Genomic DNA, 13,807 nt, shown 5'->3' on the forward strand with positions numbered 1-13,807 from the left:
TTTTGTAAAATCATTTTTCTGGCTTGATCCCAGGTTTGGGCCATATTTTCTCTCCTAGGCCCCACTAGATGTTAACTCCTTCAAATGCTTGCTCCTTGCGTCACTTACTGTAAAATTCCAGATGTCACAACACTCAATAATGTCCCTGCGAAGGGTAAAATAAAACGATTTCCCTGTACTTGCAATGTAAACTTTCTCTTTCCCTTCCTTTTAGAGATGTCTGCTCTGCCCAGCTCCTTGCAGCTTTAGAGGGAGCCTTTACAGCGCGAAGGCAAGGTGGCCTCCCTCACGGAAGGCCCTCCAACAACACAGGCTGTGGGGCTTCTGTTTGCTCAGTCATTTCAAATTAAGACACATTTTTTAATTTTGCTCAAATTCCCAAACACTTATTATCACAGTGTCACAGTGTTGTATAAACTGATTGATGTTTTTTTCTCCCAAACTTTGACCATCTTAAAATAAACACTACTGCTATGAATTCAGCAAGATTATTACAGTTCTTCTCTAATCCATTTCTATAGCAGAGTGGTAATCGCTGTTTATGTACTACAGTTTTTCCTAATACATGTTCAATAATATATTGATATAATACTTCAGAGATCTGTAATTCCAATTTGAAAACCCTTGAGCCCAAATCTATTTTAAGTTTCAGCAATTTAAAGATTTTGCAAACATAGTACAATGCATATCCTTTTCTTACATAACGCCCTGGGAGGTTTGGGCGAGCACCACAGTCAAGATATTAAAGTAGCTTTTTAAAAAGCTTATGAATGTTTAGTGGGGTACAGAAAGATTATATAAGAATATATCAATTGAGGTGGGATCTTATTTTGCCCCAAACAAAAGAAATACAACTCTAAGTTTTACGAGCTTTTTTGATTTCTGAATTGTGAATCGAACATTTCATATTAAACAGCCCTTCGTGTTTGCTAGGCATAACATATGGTGCTGCATTTCTCTGCAAACGTTTCTCCTCTGTCTAAAACCTGGTGCCTCAGATATATAGCTACCCCAAACACAAAGGAAACACCTCCTTTTCTTTAAGAGTTGAAAATTCAGTTTCACATGGAATCCTTTCCTAGTCTTCACAAAAATTAAATTACCTAATAAAATATACAGTGAGCAATGCCCATATATTCTATTTAGAAAACATATTACTCTCTCCCAAGATTTTCACATCTTAAACATGACGCATTTCTGTAATCTTGGCATTTAAATGAACACATATTTAATCGAGTATATATTAGTTGTTGAATATTTATGAAGACAATGAATCAATATGTTTTATTAAATATTCTTAATGCATATTTTAGAATTTTCCAAATAATTTCAGAGAATGTAATTAATGCATTTGATATCACATAAGTGGATAATAGCAGATGGATATCAAACTAAAGATCTAGAACAATAATAGAATCTTCCATCAGATTAAACATGAGAACTTGCAATTCAATTAGTAACATTTGGACATAGTTGCCAGACTTTTCTAGAGAAGACTATGATACTTAGCCAAAGAGCATAATACGGTATTTAATTTAAATATTATTAATATTTTGTTTTGAAATGGTTTAAACTTAAATACTATAAATATATAAAGCCTAAAAACAATTACTGTCAATACTATTCTATTATACTTAAATTTCTTATGAACACCTGAACTTATTTTCCAATTCAATAATTCAATATATATTATAAAGACAGGTAATAAAATTTATTCCAAAGCAAGCTTAGTGTATATGTAGATTTTTTTCTAGGAGGTCTTAAATTTAAGTAACATTCCCAAGCTCTTTAAATATGTAAAAATATAATAATGGAATAAAAATATAGGGTAACAGTATAGAATGAAATAAGAAAAATTATGTTTAAAATTTATTTAAATTATTCTTTTCTTCTTAAAAATCTTAATTGTTCCAAACACAAATCTCACTTTCTAAAAAGAGAGCTAAATCTAGATAGTTGAGTAGATAGATGTCTCAATATACAAAGCAATTTTAAGATTCATAGATATTTTTAAAAAGAGAAATATAAATTTGATCAATTATAAACCCATATTTTTAAATGATATTCAAAGACTGATTTTAATATTGTTTTAAGCAAGGATATTTTACTTTGCTCAGTAAAGGCTATAATGCAAATTCACAAAACTTGTTTTTATAACCTGTTCCAAAATATACTTAAATATCAATTTATAGACAGACCATTTCCATTTCAGAGCTATCTAAGGGTAAACATATATGTGCATGCATACACACACTTCAAAAGATAAAAGCAACCAAATTCAGTTCAAATCAAATTGATGCAATATCAAGTTATCCTTTCAGTATAAAGAAATATATTAAAATTAAACTATACAGAAAACTTAATAAACAGAAATATTTTGTCTTAGATCATTCTTATATTAAATATTTTTTAACTATCAATGAAAATAGCCTAATGTCAGTTGCATGTTTTATGTGTGAGTCTAATTGTATCCATATATATCGATAAAAGAAGTTTGTAACATCATTAGACAATGCAGCTAGAATAGCACACTGTATAGAAAGATAATAGGTTTAATATTAATAAAAATAGTGAGTTTTAAATGACAGACACTCATAATTGAATTAAAAAGTAAAAAGTGCATTGTTGTATTCACATTCATGGAATAATAATTGAAGCTATTTAATTGAAGCTAAGTATTAATTGGAGCCATCCCTAAAGAAGAAGCTATATAGTGATAAAAGAAAGCTCTAAGAGTACCTTAGGAGCCACCAAATATGTTTTAGTTGGTGAGCAGATGGTAACTAAAGAGAAGAACAGTATTTATTGTGATCCAAAATGGAGATGGTATAAAGTTAAGGTAACGAGAGTATCTCTATAATTACATCAAAAAGAATAAACTAGAAATAAATTTAAAAGCAGAAAATAAACAAAACTAACAAAAGAATCTATCATCATTAGTATTAATTTATGTTATGATCATTAATTCATACGAAGGACTTGTTACAGTTAGTCTGGTCTGGAGACACAACCTCTTCAAAAGGACACAACACTGAAATGGGCCTTAGAAAGAGAGAAGCTCTAGCTGGTCTTTGATCAGTGGTTAGAGAGTCAGCCCTCAGACTGAAGGATCACGGGTTTGATTAAAAAAAAAGAGAGAGAGATGGCCTGGCGGGGTGGCTCAGGTGGTTGGATTGTCCTCCCATATACTAAAAGTGTGCAGGTTCAAGTTCCACGCAGGACACATACTTAGGCTGGGGGTTTGATCCCCTGGTCGGGGCTCGTAAGGGAGGCAACTGGTCCATGTTTCTCTCTCACATCGAGGTCTCTCTTTCTCTCTCTCTCTCTCTTCCTTTCTCTCTAAAACTCAGGTGAGGATTAAAAGAAAAAGAGAGGGAGAGCGAATATCTCTACAGAGAAGATATGTGAACATCGTTACATGGTGATAGGGTTTTCAAGATAATCACGAGAATAAACTCATGTCTTTTCTACCAAGAAAAGGAGACAGAAAAAATACAGAATAAAACTCTCCCAACACTGCTCTAAAGACTAGGAAACTGCATATATTGATGGTCAGGTGATATTTCTACGAACTCTCTCTGATAGAGAATAGAAATAATAGTATGTGTTTTTTTAATGTTCTAATAACTAATGTTCTAATATCTGAGGCTATACAAGATTGATAATCTCAATATTGTGTACTGCTGAAAAAAGCCAGGTATCTTGATTTGCTTCAGTAGTTGGTGAGAAAAGTTGATATTTACAAAAATTTATATAACGTCAGTCCCATCAGTTTAAAATAAATGGTTGCCTACTAGGCATTACAAAATGTATGTCAACTTATCGTGTGTGTGTGTGTGTGTGTGTATTTAAATATATTTAAATGTATTTTAAATATATAAATATATTTAAATCTTAGTGGGGCTGTTGTTATAGTGACATTCTTAATTTTTGAAAGAGGAGCCTCAAGTGTTCATTTTGCACTGACCCCATGAATTATGGAGCCAGTCCTATATTAATAAATCATACCTCCAAATTCTAAAGATTAAATTGATAAAAATAGAAATTGAAAGCAACAAGAAAGGTGATGTCATTATATATGTGTGCCCGTTTATCTTTTTGAAGCCTGGCATTCCCAAGGATAAATGAACAGAACAGAATTTTGTTTAATCTACCTCAAGGCTGAAAAGGAAGAAACATCAATTAAAAGAGAATCTCATGATGGTTGAAGTTCTCTCTCACCCAGATATCAGGAATAGTCTTTTAAAAATCTTTAGAAAACGTTCAGGAGTCGATCTAGAAACAGGTAAAACCTCAGTTCTCTCTTCATTTTTTTTTTCAATCCTCACCCAGGGATATTTTCCCATTGCTTTTCAGACAGGGTGGAAGGGAGAGAGAGAGAGAGAGAGAGAAACATTGATGTGAGAGAGACACATCAATCAGTTGCCTCCACACTTGCCCCAACTGGGACCAGGGATTGAGCCTGCAACTGAGATACATGTCCTTGGCCAGAATCAAACCCAGGACACCTTCAGTCCTTGAGCTGACTCTAACTACTGAGCAAAACTGGCTAGGGCTCTTCTCATTTTTGATGAATGGACTTAAACCAAAAATAGAGGATATATTATAAAGCAAAAATTGAAATAAGAATTCTGTTTCCATATTGCTTAACTAAAAATATAAAAGAGACTTAGAACAAAAGCAGAAAATAGCTAGATAAAAATCTGATGACTTTGTAGATAAAACAGAAAGATGTCCTACATACCAGACAGAGACTCTCGAAAATGACATTTAATCTAATGTCATAGCATTAAGCAGCTAGCTACCCAAATATTCCAAGACTTCATTTGAAATACAAAACACTCTGAAAAGTGTTCAGGAGTAATGACTTCGAGTTAGGGTAGAGAAAATGTAGTGATTATTAGGAAACTATTTTGATGATAAGAATAAAATAGTTTTATTGAAAAATGTGATCATTTGATAACCTAAATCAATGATCAGCTAGATGGAAGGTCTATTTTGTTGTTGGTAGGTAACAAATTATTGATTTTTCTTCAATCCAAACCATCAACATCTGCCCTAAGGCATATAAATATTTGACCCTTTGACTGTGCATTCTTCTTTGATAAAATAAGCAGTGGGGAGCAATGCTGTTCACATGGTGCCACGGTGTAGTCTTTGACTATTAAAGTCACAGCAGATGAACAGCGAATTGTCAAACTTAACCACAGCAGGAATTTCAGCTAATAAGACTGCCACAATTCTGGATAAAGTCTGAAAGAAATCACTGGCCTCTTTATAACCGATCTATGAAATTATTTTCAACATATTTATAGTTTTATAACTATTGCTCTTCATATGGTCTTTAAATATATATCATTTTCACTTAATTGCCATATCCTATAGAATCTGTTTTCAAAGACTCTGTTTTGTTTCTAATAGGAAATATAATATTGATTTTACTATCATAAGATAAGCCAGTTGTAATGGGCTGAATGATAAGTCCAATAAGATATGTTCATCTTCAGGAAAGTGTGAATTTTACTTTATTGAAAAAAGAGTATTAATAGATATAATTCAGTTAAGGATCTTGAGGTAGGGATATCATCCAGGATTATCTGGTGGGCCTTAAATTCAATGGCAAATGTACTATTAGAGATACAGAGGAGAGATACAGAAAGAAAAGGAGACAATGTGATTGCAAAAAGGTTGGAGTGATGCAGCTACAAGCTAATGAATGCTGACAGCTCCCAGAAGGTGGAAAAATGCAAGGACTGGAATATGTCCTAGAGTCTTTGGAGAGATTGTGGCCCTGCCAACAACCTGATTTCAGTGTTTGGTCTCCAGAATTCTGAGAAAATAAATGCCTGTTGTTTTCAGCTACTCGGTTTGAAGTAATTTGTTACAGCAGCCACAGTAAACTAATACAACAGTATTTAAGAGGTGCTTTCTTCAAGTTTAATTATTTATAAACAATATGAATAAAATATTTTAAAAGATCTCTCTTTAAATATATAGGTTATAAAGTATTATTTAATAAATCAGAAATAATTGCATGTGTTCTATGCTACCAAGCAGTCGAATTAAGGAGGTAGTCAAAACAATGTTATTTTGTAATGATTAAATGCCAGATAAATCATTAAAATAAAATAAATTTAATTAAGTAAGCTTCCTTTAACATTTATAGGATTTTATTTCTAATACAACCTATTGTGTTTCTCTTTCAGAAGTATTTCTGCTAGTAATAGCGATGATTGTATTTGAAATTTGTAGAATAAGAAAAATTAATACAAACAGTCATATAATGAGATCCTCTTTGATACTGATGCATTTTCATATATGCTTACATGTTGCAAGTATTAATGCAGGCATCAGTTTCTGCTTTCAATGCCATTACTACTACATCAACTTGTCATCTAAATAACTGTAATTAAGCATTCTCTCTAGTTGCTGATTATAGTATGCTGATGAACATCCCCACTGGATTTAACAGCCTCCTCATAACATCTACAGTAATCATCACATATTATAACATCTTTTTTGCTGAAGACTTCTTAAATAATCTAAAGTTTAAATTGAACAAGTCTTTGATTATTGCAATCTAAAGTTCAACAGGTGCTTAATCAGAAAGGTTTAAGTATCATATCATTGACATTTACTAAAGAATAAGATAATATATATTCAGGAAACTAAATACTTAAACTCTTTGGTCATTGATTCATGTCATTTTAAAATGAACATCAGAATATAACTCAGAATTTTTTTCCCTAGAAAGTAGCAAGCTAACAATAGACAATATTTTTAAACTGAACATTTACAGTATCCTAATGATTTGATTCTTGGAACTTTAAGATGCATATAGTTAATGCACAGAAAACTGAAAGTTGAATCAGGTAAAAATTAAATAAAAACATACTAAAGTTATTATTTAATTATGTCCTTATCATTCATAGACACCAAAGAAAAATGGCATAATATTTCAAGTTCAGATTTCCAAAACATGAAACTTTTGTTATTATTGTCCCCATACCTGGGCAAAAAAAAGCTGCTCCATGAGCCCAATGATTTATAAGGTTATTAAACACACACACACACACACATGTGCACGCACATACTACTATAAAATGCATTTGCAGCTCTGTCACTTGGGATTCAGGATAGAGAGCAAGCATGACCTTAGCCTGAAACATCAGTTCTTGTAATGCATTCATTTCAGTCTTGATATATGACATGTTCTTATTTCATATGCCTGGAAACATATATTCATATGTACATTGGTAGGTGTTTTAAGAGGTTGAGGTGTTTCTAATATACATTAGAAACATTAAGGCAATAGAACAAATAGGTGGTTATATCTACAGCAAGAAGAAACACTTAGCCAATCTATAACACAATTCTAATATCAATAGTATTTCTTTATCAACTTGAGTAAATTCATGTCTTGACCTTAATAGGAGTTAGACAAAATGCTGACACATTTCAGTCCATGAAACAAAACAATAATTAATTAAGACTAATCTAACATTTCAATTTTTCACTTGTATTTGAAAGTAATAATAACATTTAAAGCCACCATCTGAAAATGATAATGCAAATATCATTTTTATTGTAGGCTTATATCTAATTCATATATTATATATATTATTGTTATTCATTATTTTGGTTATTATCTTTCAAGTACAAGAAACATTTTTAAATGAAACCCTATGTACTATATAATATTTGTTTCTAAGACAGTATTTTCTTTTCATAAAATACAAAGCATGAAAATCTACCACCCCAATTTAATTTTCAGAAGTCTTACATTATTCCTTATTTACTTCAGGTCTCATTAAAACATTTAGTAACATCTTTGTGCAACCATAATTCTATCCTTAGATGGAAAGAGGATCCAATCAGTGATTTGGAAGATACAGTAGCAGAAAACACCCAATCAGAACAGCAAAAAGAAAAAAATAACCAAAAAATAAGGATAGTTTAAGGCTACTCTGGAATACATGAAGCATATTAACATTCACATCATATGAGTTCCAGAAGGAGAAGAAAAAGAGCTAGGAATTGAAATACTATTTGAATAAATAGTGAAGGAAAATTTCCCTAACCTGGTGAAGAAAAAAGACAAGCCAGAGAGCAGAAGAGTCTCAAACAAGATGAACCCAAAGAAGCCCACACCAAGACACATCATAATTAAAATGCCAAAGTTTAAAGACAAAGAGAGAATTTTAAAAGCACTAAGAGAAAAGCAATTAGTTGCATACAAGGGAAATCCCATAGACTGTCAGCTAATTTATCAACAGAAACTTTGCAGGCTAGTAAGGTTTGGCATGAAATATTCAAAGTTATGAAAAGTTAGGACCTACCCCCCAAAATACCCAGCAAAGCTATTATTTAGAATCTAAAGATAGATAAAGAGCTTACCAAACAAAAAGAAGCTAAATGAGTTTATCACCACCAAAACAGTGTTACAAGACATGATAAAGGGACTTTTTAAAGAAAAAAAAAGATTAAAAATATGAATCATAAAACAACAATAATTACATATATATCAGCAATTACTATAAATGTCAATGGATTAAATGTTTCAATCAAACACATAAGGTGACTGAATGGATAAGAAAACAAGACTTTTACATATGCTGTCTATCTACAAGAGACTTGATTCAGATAGAAAGACACACACAAACTGAAAGTAAAGGGATAAAAAAGATATTGCATAAAAAAGGAAATAAAAATAAAAATTGGGATAGCAATACTTATACCAGACAAAATACTCTTTCAAACAAACGTTATAACAAGAGACCAAGAAGGATCCAGAAATTCTAATTCTGGGTAAAAACATATGCATCCATATGTTCATTACAGCATTATTTATAATAGCCAAGATAGGGAAGCAACCTGGGTGTCCATCAATAGACGAATGGATAAAGAGGAAGTGGTGAATATTTATAATGGAATATGACTCAGCCATAAAAAAGAAAGAAATTTTGCCATCTGCAACAATGTGGTTGGACCTAGAGGTTATTATGCTGAGTGAAATAGGTCAGACAGAGAAAGACAAATGCCATATAATTTCACTTATATGTGGAATCTAAAACACAATATAATGGAACAAACAAAATGGAAACAAAATAGATACAGAGAACATTTTAATGGTTGCCAGATGGGAGGGAGATTGAGGAGATGGGTGAAAAAGAGAAAGTGATTAAAATGTAAAACTTGTAGTTACAAATTGTCATGGGGGCCCAAAGAATAGCATTGGGATGATAGTCAATAATATTGTATTAACTATGTGTGGTGTCAGATGGGTATGAGATTTATCAGGGTGATCACTTCATAGGTATATAAATGTCTAATTACTATGTTGTAAACCTAAAAGTTACATAATATATGTCAACTGTAACTGAAAAAAATAAAAAAATATTTTAGAAAAAATAGTGTATATAGGCAGACCTCAGGGACATTGAGGCGTCAGTTCCAGACCACTGCAATAGTTTCACAATAATGTGAGTTGTAATCTTAAAAAAAAGAGAAATTAAATATTTTCCTGCTACTTAAAAAATATTGCAATGAGCATAACAAGACATATAAAAGTATAATTTTGCAGGCACATACAAATGGTATATTTCTAGCAATTAAAATTCTGTACTAAAGAACATAATATATTCTTTAATTTTTAATTATATGTTTCAGGTGTAAAACATTATAATATCACATCTGTATACATTAAAAAATGACCACCCCCTAAAACGAATCATTCTCTATTACCATACAATTGATTCTGTTCACTCATTTCATCTACCCCACAACCCCTCCTCTGTGATAATCACCGGTCTCTTTTCTGTATCTGTAATTTTGTTTTACTTTATTTGTTCACTTGTTTTTTTTGTTTTGTTTTGTTTCTTTTTAAGATTCCACACAGAAGTAAAATCACATGGTATTTGTTTTTCTCTTTACAATTTTTTCCACTTAGCATTATGCTCTCAGGTTCTTTCATGTTGTTGCAAGTGGCAAGAATTTCCATATTGTTTTCCACAGTGGCTACCCCAATTTACAATAAGGGTTACCTTTGCTCCACACCTCTCCAACACTCATTTTGATAACAGCCATTCTAACAGATGTGATGTGATATTGCATTTTGGTTTTGATTTGCATTTCCCTAATAATTAGTGACTGTGAACATCTTTTTGTGTGCCTATAGGCCATCTGTATGTCTTCTTTACAAAAACTGAATCAGATCCTCTGCCCATTTTAAATCAGATTGTTTGGGTTTTATTTTTGTTGTTATTTTGTTTTTGTTTTTGTTGAGTTGTATGAGTTCTTTATGTATTTGGGGTATTAATGCCTTAGCAAATATACGATTTGTGAAGATGTCCCATTTGATAGTTTTCCTTTTCATTGTAATATTGGCTTTCTTCCCTGTGCAGCTTTTTAGTTTGGCGTAGTCCTGTGTATTTACTTCTGCTTTTGTTTCTCTTGCCTTCAGAGTCAGACCCACAAAAACATCCCTAAGATCTATATCAAGGAACTTACCATCTGTGTTTTCTTTCAGGAATTTTATGGTTTCAGGGCTCACATTCAAGTCTTTAATCCATTTTGAATTAATTTTGTGTATGGTGAAAGGTAGTGGTCTAGTTTCATTCTTTGCCTGTGGCTGTCCAGTGTTTCCAACATCATTTTTGAAAAGACTGTTCTTTCCACATTGTATATTCTTGGCCCCTTTGTTGTAAATTGTCCATATATGTGTGGGTTTACATATTTAATTTGATTGAGATGTTACTAAATTTCTCCCCATAAAAAACCTGTACCAAATGAGATTTTCACCAAAAATTAATTGAATTTAAATGACTTCTTAACTAATAGAAATTCGTTATTCTCCATTTGAGTCAGGTTAAATTTTCCTTATATTAATTAAATACACTACTTTTAAATTGGGTTTTCCTGTCATTTAATAACACTTTAATCTTCTTTTAGCTCCTTTATATTTTCCATGATCTTCCACAATGATGAAGGCTAGACTGAAGTATTCAATTTTGGATGCATCTTATCTAGGGAGAGCTTAGAAGTGGGTTCATGATATCTTCCTAAAAAAGAAATCATTTTTATAAAATATGCAGCACAAATTCTCTTCTTCACAGACTTTAAATTTTTATAATTTCTTCAATTTAAAGTGATGTGTTATTTCTAAAATGTCTGTTGGCCTTTAAGACCAAGAGAGCACATAGGTTTAACTTTTGTAGGGTTGCCCACATGAGTGATGATGGGGCTGTGAGGGACTCAGTTCATTTCAGCCCTTTAATTTCCCATAATACAACAGAAAAGAGCAGTGGCTGAAGAAATCAATCCCAACTTATCCCTTGTTGAATAGCAGCAAACACATGTCACAAAACCAATGTGAAGAAATGGAGTATAGATTTTCTGCTGACATTTGTAAAGTGTTTGTGTCAAAGTATTTTTCTAATACAGAAAAGGTTAGAGCTTAACAAATTAAAGCACATGTTTCCTTTAAAATCTTATGTTGGTCATTTGGATTAATTTTTATAGCTTTTGTTCTCATAAAAATATTTAACCCAATATGATCAGATGCAATCTTTTAATTATTCATCATTCACACAGAAACTTCTCTACTATATGTATATGAAAAATTTGCAACTGACTAAAACTTGGAAAATTTGAACATCAAAATAAATAATAAACGTAAAAGATTATATACCACTAAATAAATGTAGGAATCTAGGAGTCCATACTGACCAAAAGAAGTCAGAAAGAAAGAAAGATCTACATGTCAGTAGAATGTCAACTAATAAAACAGAGAAATCATAAAATAATTCAATTAATAATTAAGCCACCATCAAATAATTATGGTAATAACTTATTCATGCAAGAATCAAATTCTAAAATTATTTGGTATATTTTTTTGTGAGAAATGTGATATTTATATAAGCTCAAAATATATTCCACAAAAACATTTATAATTAATTTAAATAGACAACACAATAGCAAAGTAATCAAAATCAAGATCACCCTGGCTGGTGTGGCTCAGTTGGTTGAGCGTTGTCCCATGAACTGAAAGATCGCCAGTTGGATTCCAGTCAGGGCACATGCTCAGGTGGTGGGTTTGATCCCTGGTTGAGGTTCATGGAAGAGGCAATGGATTGATGTTTCTCTCCCACAACGATGTTTCTCCCTGTCTCTCCCCCTCCCTTCCTCTCTTCCTCCCACTTTTTCTAAAAACCAATTGAAAAAATATCCTTGAGTGAGGATTAACAAAAAATAAGTTAAAATACAAGATAAAATAAAATATAAAATCATGAGTTATGTGGCACATGGCCATTGACTGGGCATGACAGAGAAGCAGACTACATCATTTCTGTGGTATTACTGTTCCAAATCCTTAATCTGAGCCTAATCATAGTGTGCTATGAGGAACAGTCTACAAAGTAACTAGTCTATAATCTACAAAGTATCCAAGTCAAATTAAAGAAAAAGCTAGAAAACATTGGGAAACATCCCCAGATTGAAGAAGACTAAAGAGGTGTGACACCTAAATGCAACATGTGATTTAGGATTAAGTTTGCTCCCGAAGTAAAAGAGATCTCTGAAGATAGTCTTGTATCAATGCTAATTCCTCACTTTGATAGGTGCACTTTGGTTATAAAAGGAGTTTCTTTTTTCAGGAATTAAACAAGGAAGTATTTTAAAGGTTATCATGAACTGTGCCTGCTTTTTTAAAAAAAACTTCATAAAATATTAAGATGTATACAGAGAACACGGAAAATGAGAAAGACATTGAGAGAGAATGCAACTATGGTAAAATAGCGACTATTAGGAAGTCTGCATTAAGGATGTACTTTATTGCAAATTTTCTGTAAGTATAACATAATTTTCAAAGTATGACAAGGAGCATTGAAGTCACATGGAGAATTTTCATATCCCACCCCAGGGCTCCTGAATCAGAATATGCATTTTTAATAAGGTCTTCAAGTAATTTTTAAACACATTAGTATTGGAGAAACACATCTCTTAGCATGACTTAGTTGGGAAAATAAGTTATAAAAATCAATTATAATTGTGGGCTATAAATGTTACAATAACATCATGGAATCATTTAAGAAGAGACTTATACTTAAGAGTTATTTACTAAAATATTGACTAATAAAATGCTATGGTGTCTGAAATTTGCTTTGAAACATTACGTGGTAGGGAGGATGCTGCTGAGGGCATAGATTAAATAAAACTCAGGCTGGGGTGATAATTGTTGTAGAAGAATGATGACCACTTTGAATTCACTAGGTTATTCCTTTTGGGGGGGGCGCGGAGGGTATGGCTGAACTCTTCCACAATAAAAAGAACTTAAGTATATACAAACCACCACAACAAAAACAAACAAAAAACGTGTCTTGAAAACAAAGAACATTAGGAAGGAACAAGAGGAAGTGATTAAGTTGTCTCGGAGAGGATTAAGTTGTCCAGAGAAGACAAATACATTTCTATTTAACTTTGTGTATAAAATTTATAGGGAGAGAGAGAGAAAATTTAGAGGCAAATACATAGTTTAGAAGTCAGTTTCACTAAGTCAGGTGAAAGATAAGGGCTTGAAAGCCTTTCATTTCCTGAAATTTTAAGACTATGCTGGATTTTTCTTTTTGGTAATTGCATTTACAAAAATATATGATGATGGTATCCAACCACTGTTAAGCTCGGCTAAGTCTTTTCACCATCTCTATTGTGTCTCCTCATGTGCAAAGAATCAATAATACAATAATATACATATATACTTAAGGTTAATGGAAATAAATGACATAAGAAAAGTAAATATTTAAGTAAATAT

Source organism: Miniopterus schreibersii, assembly GCF_964146895.1.
Source record: "Miniopterus schreibersii genome assembly, chromosome: 6".
NCBI classification, from domain to species: Eukaryota; Metazoa; Chordata; class Mammalia; order Chiroptera; family Miniopteridae; genus Miniopterus; species Miniopterus schreibersii.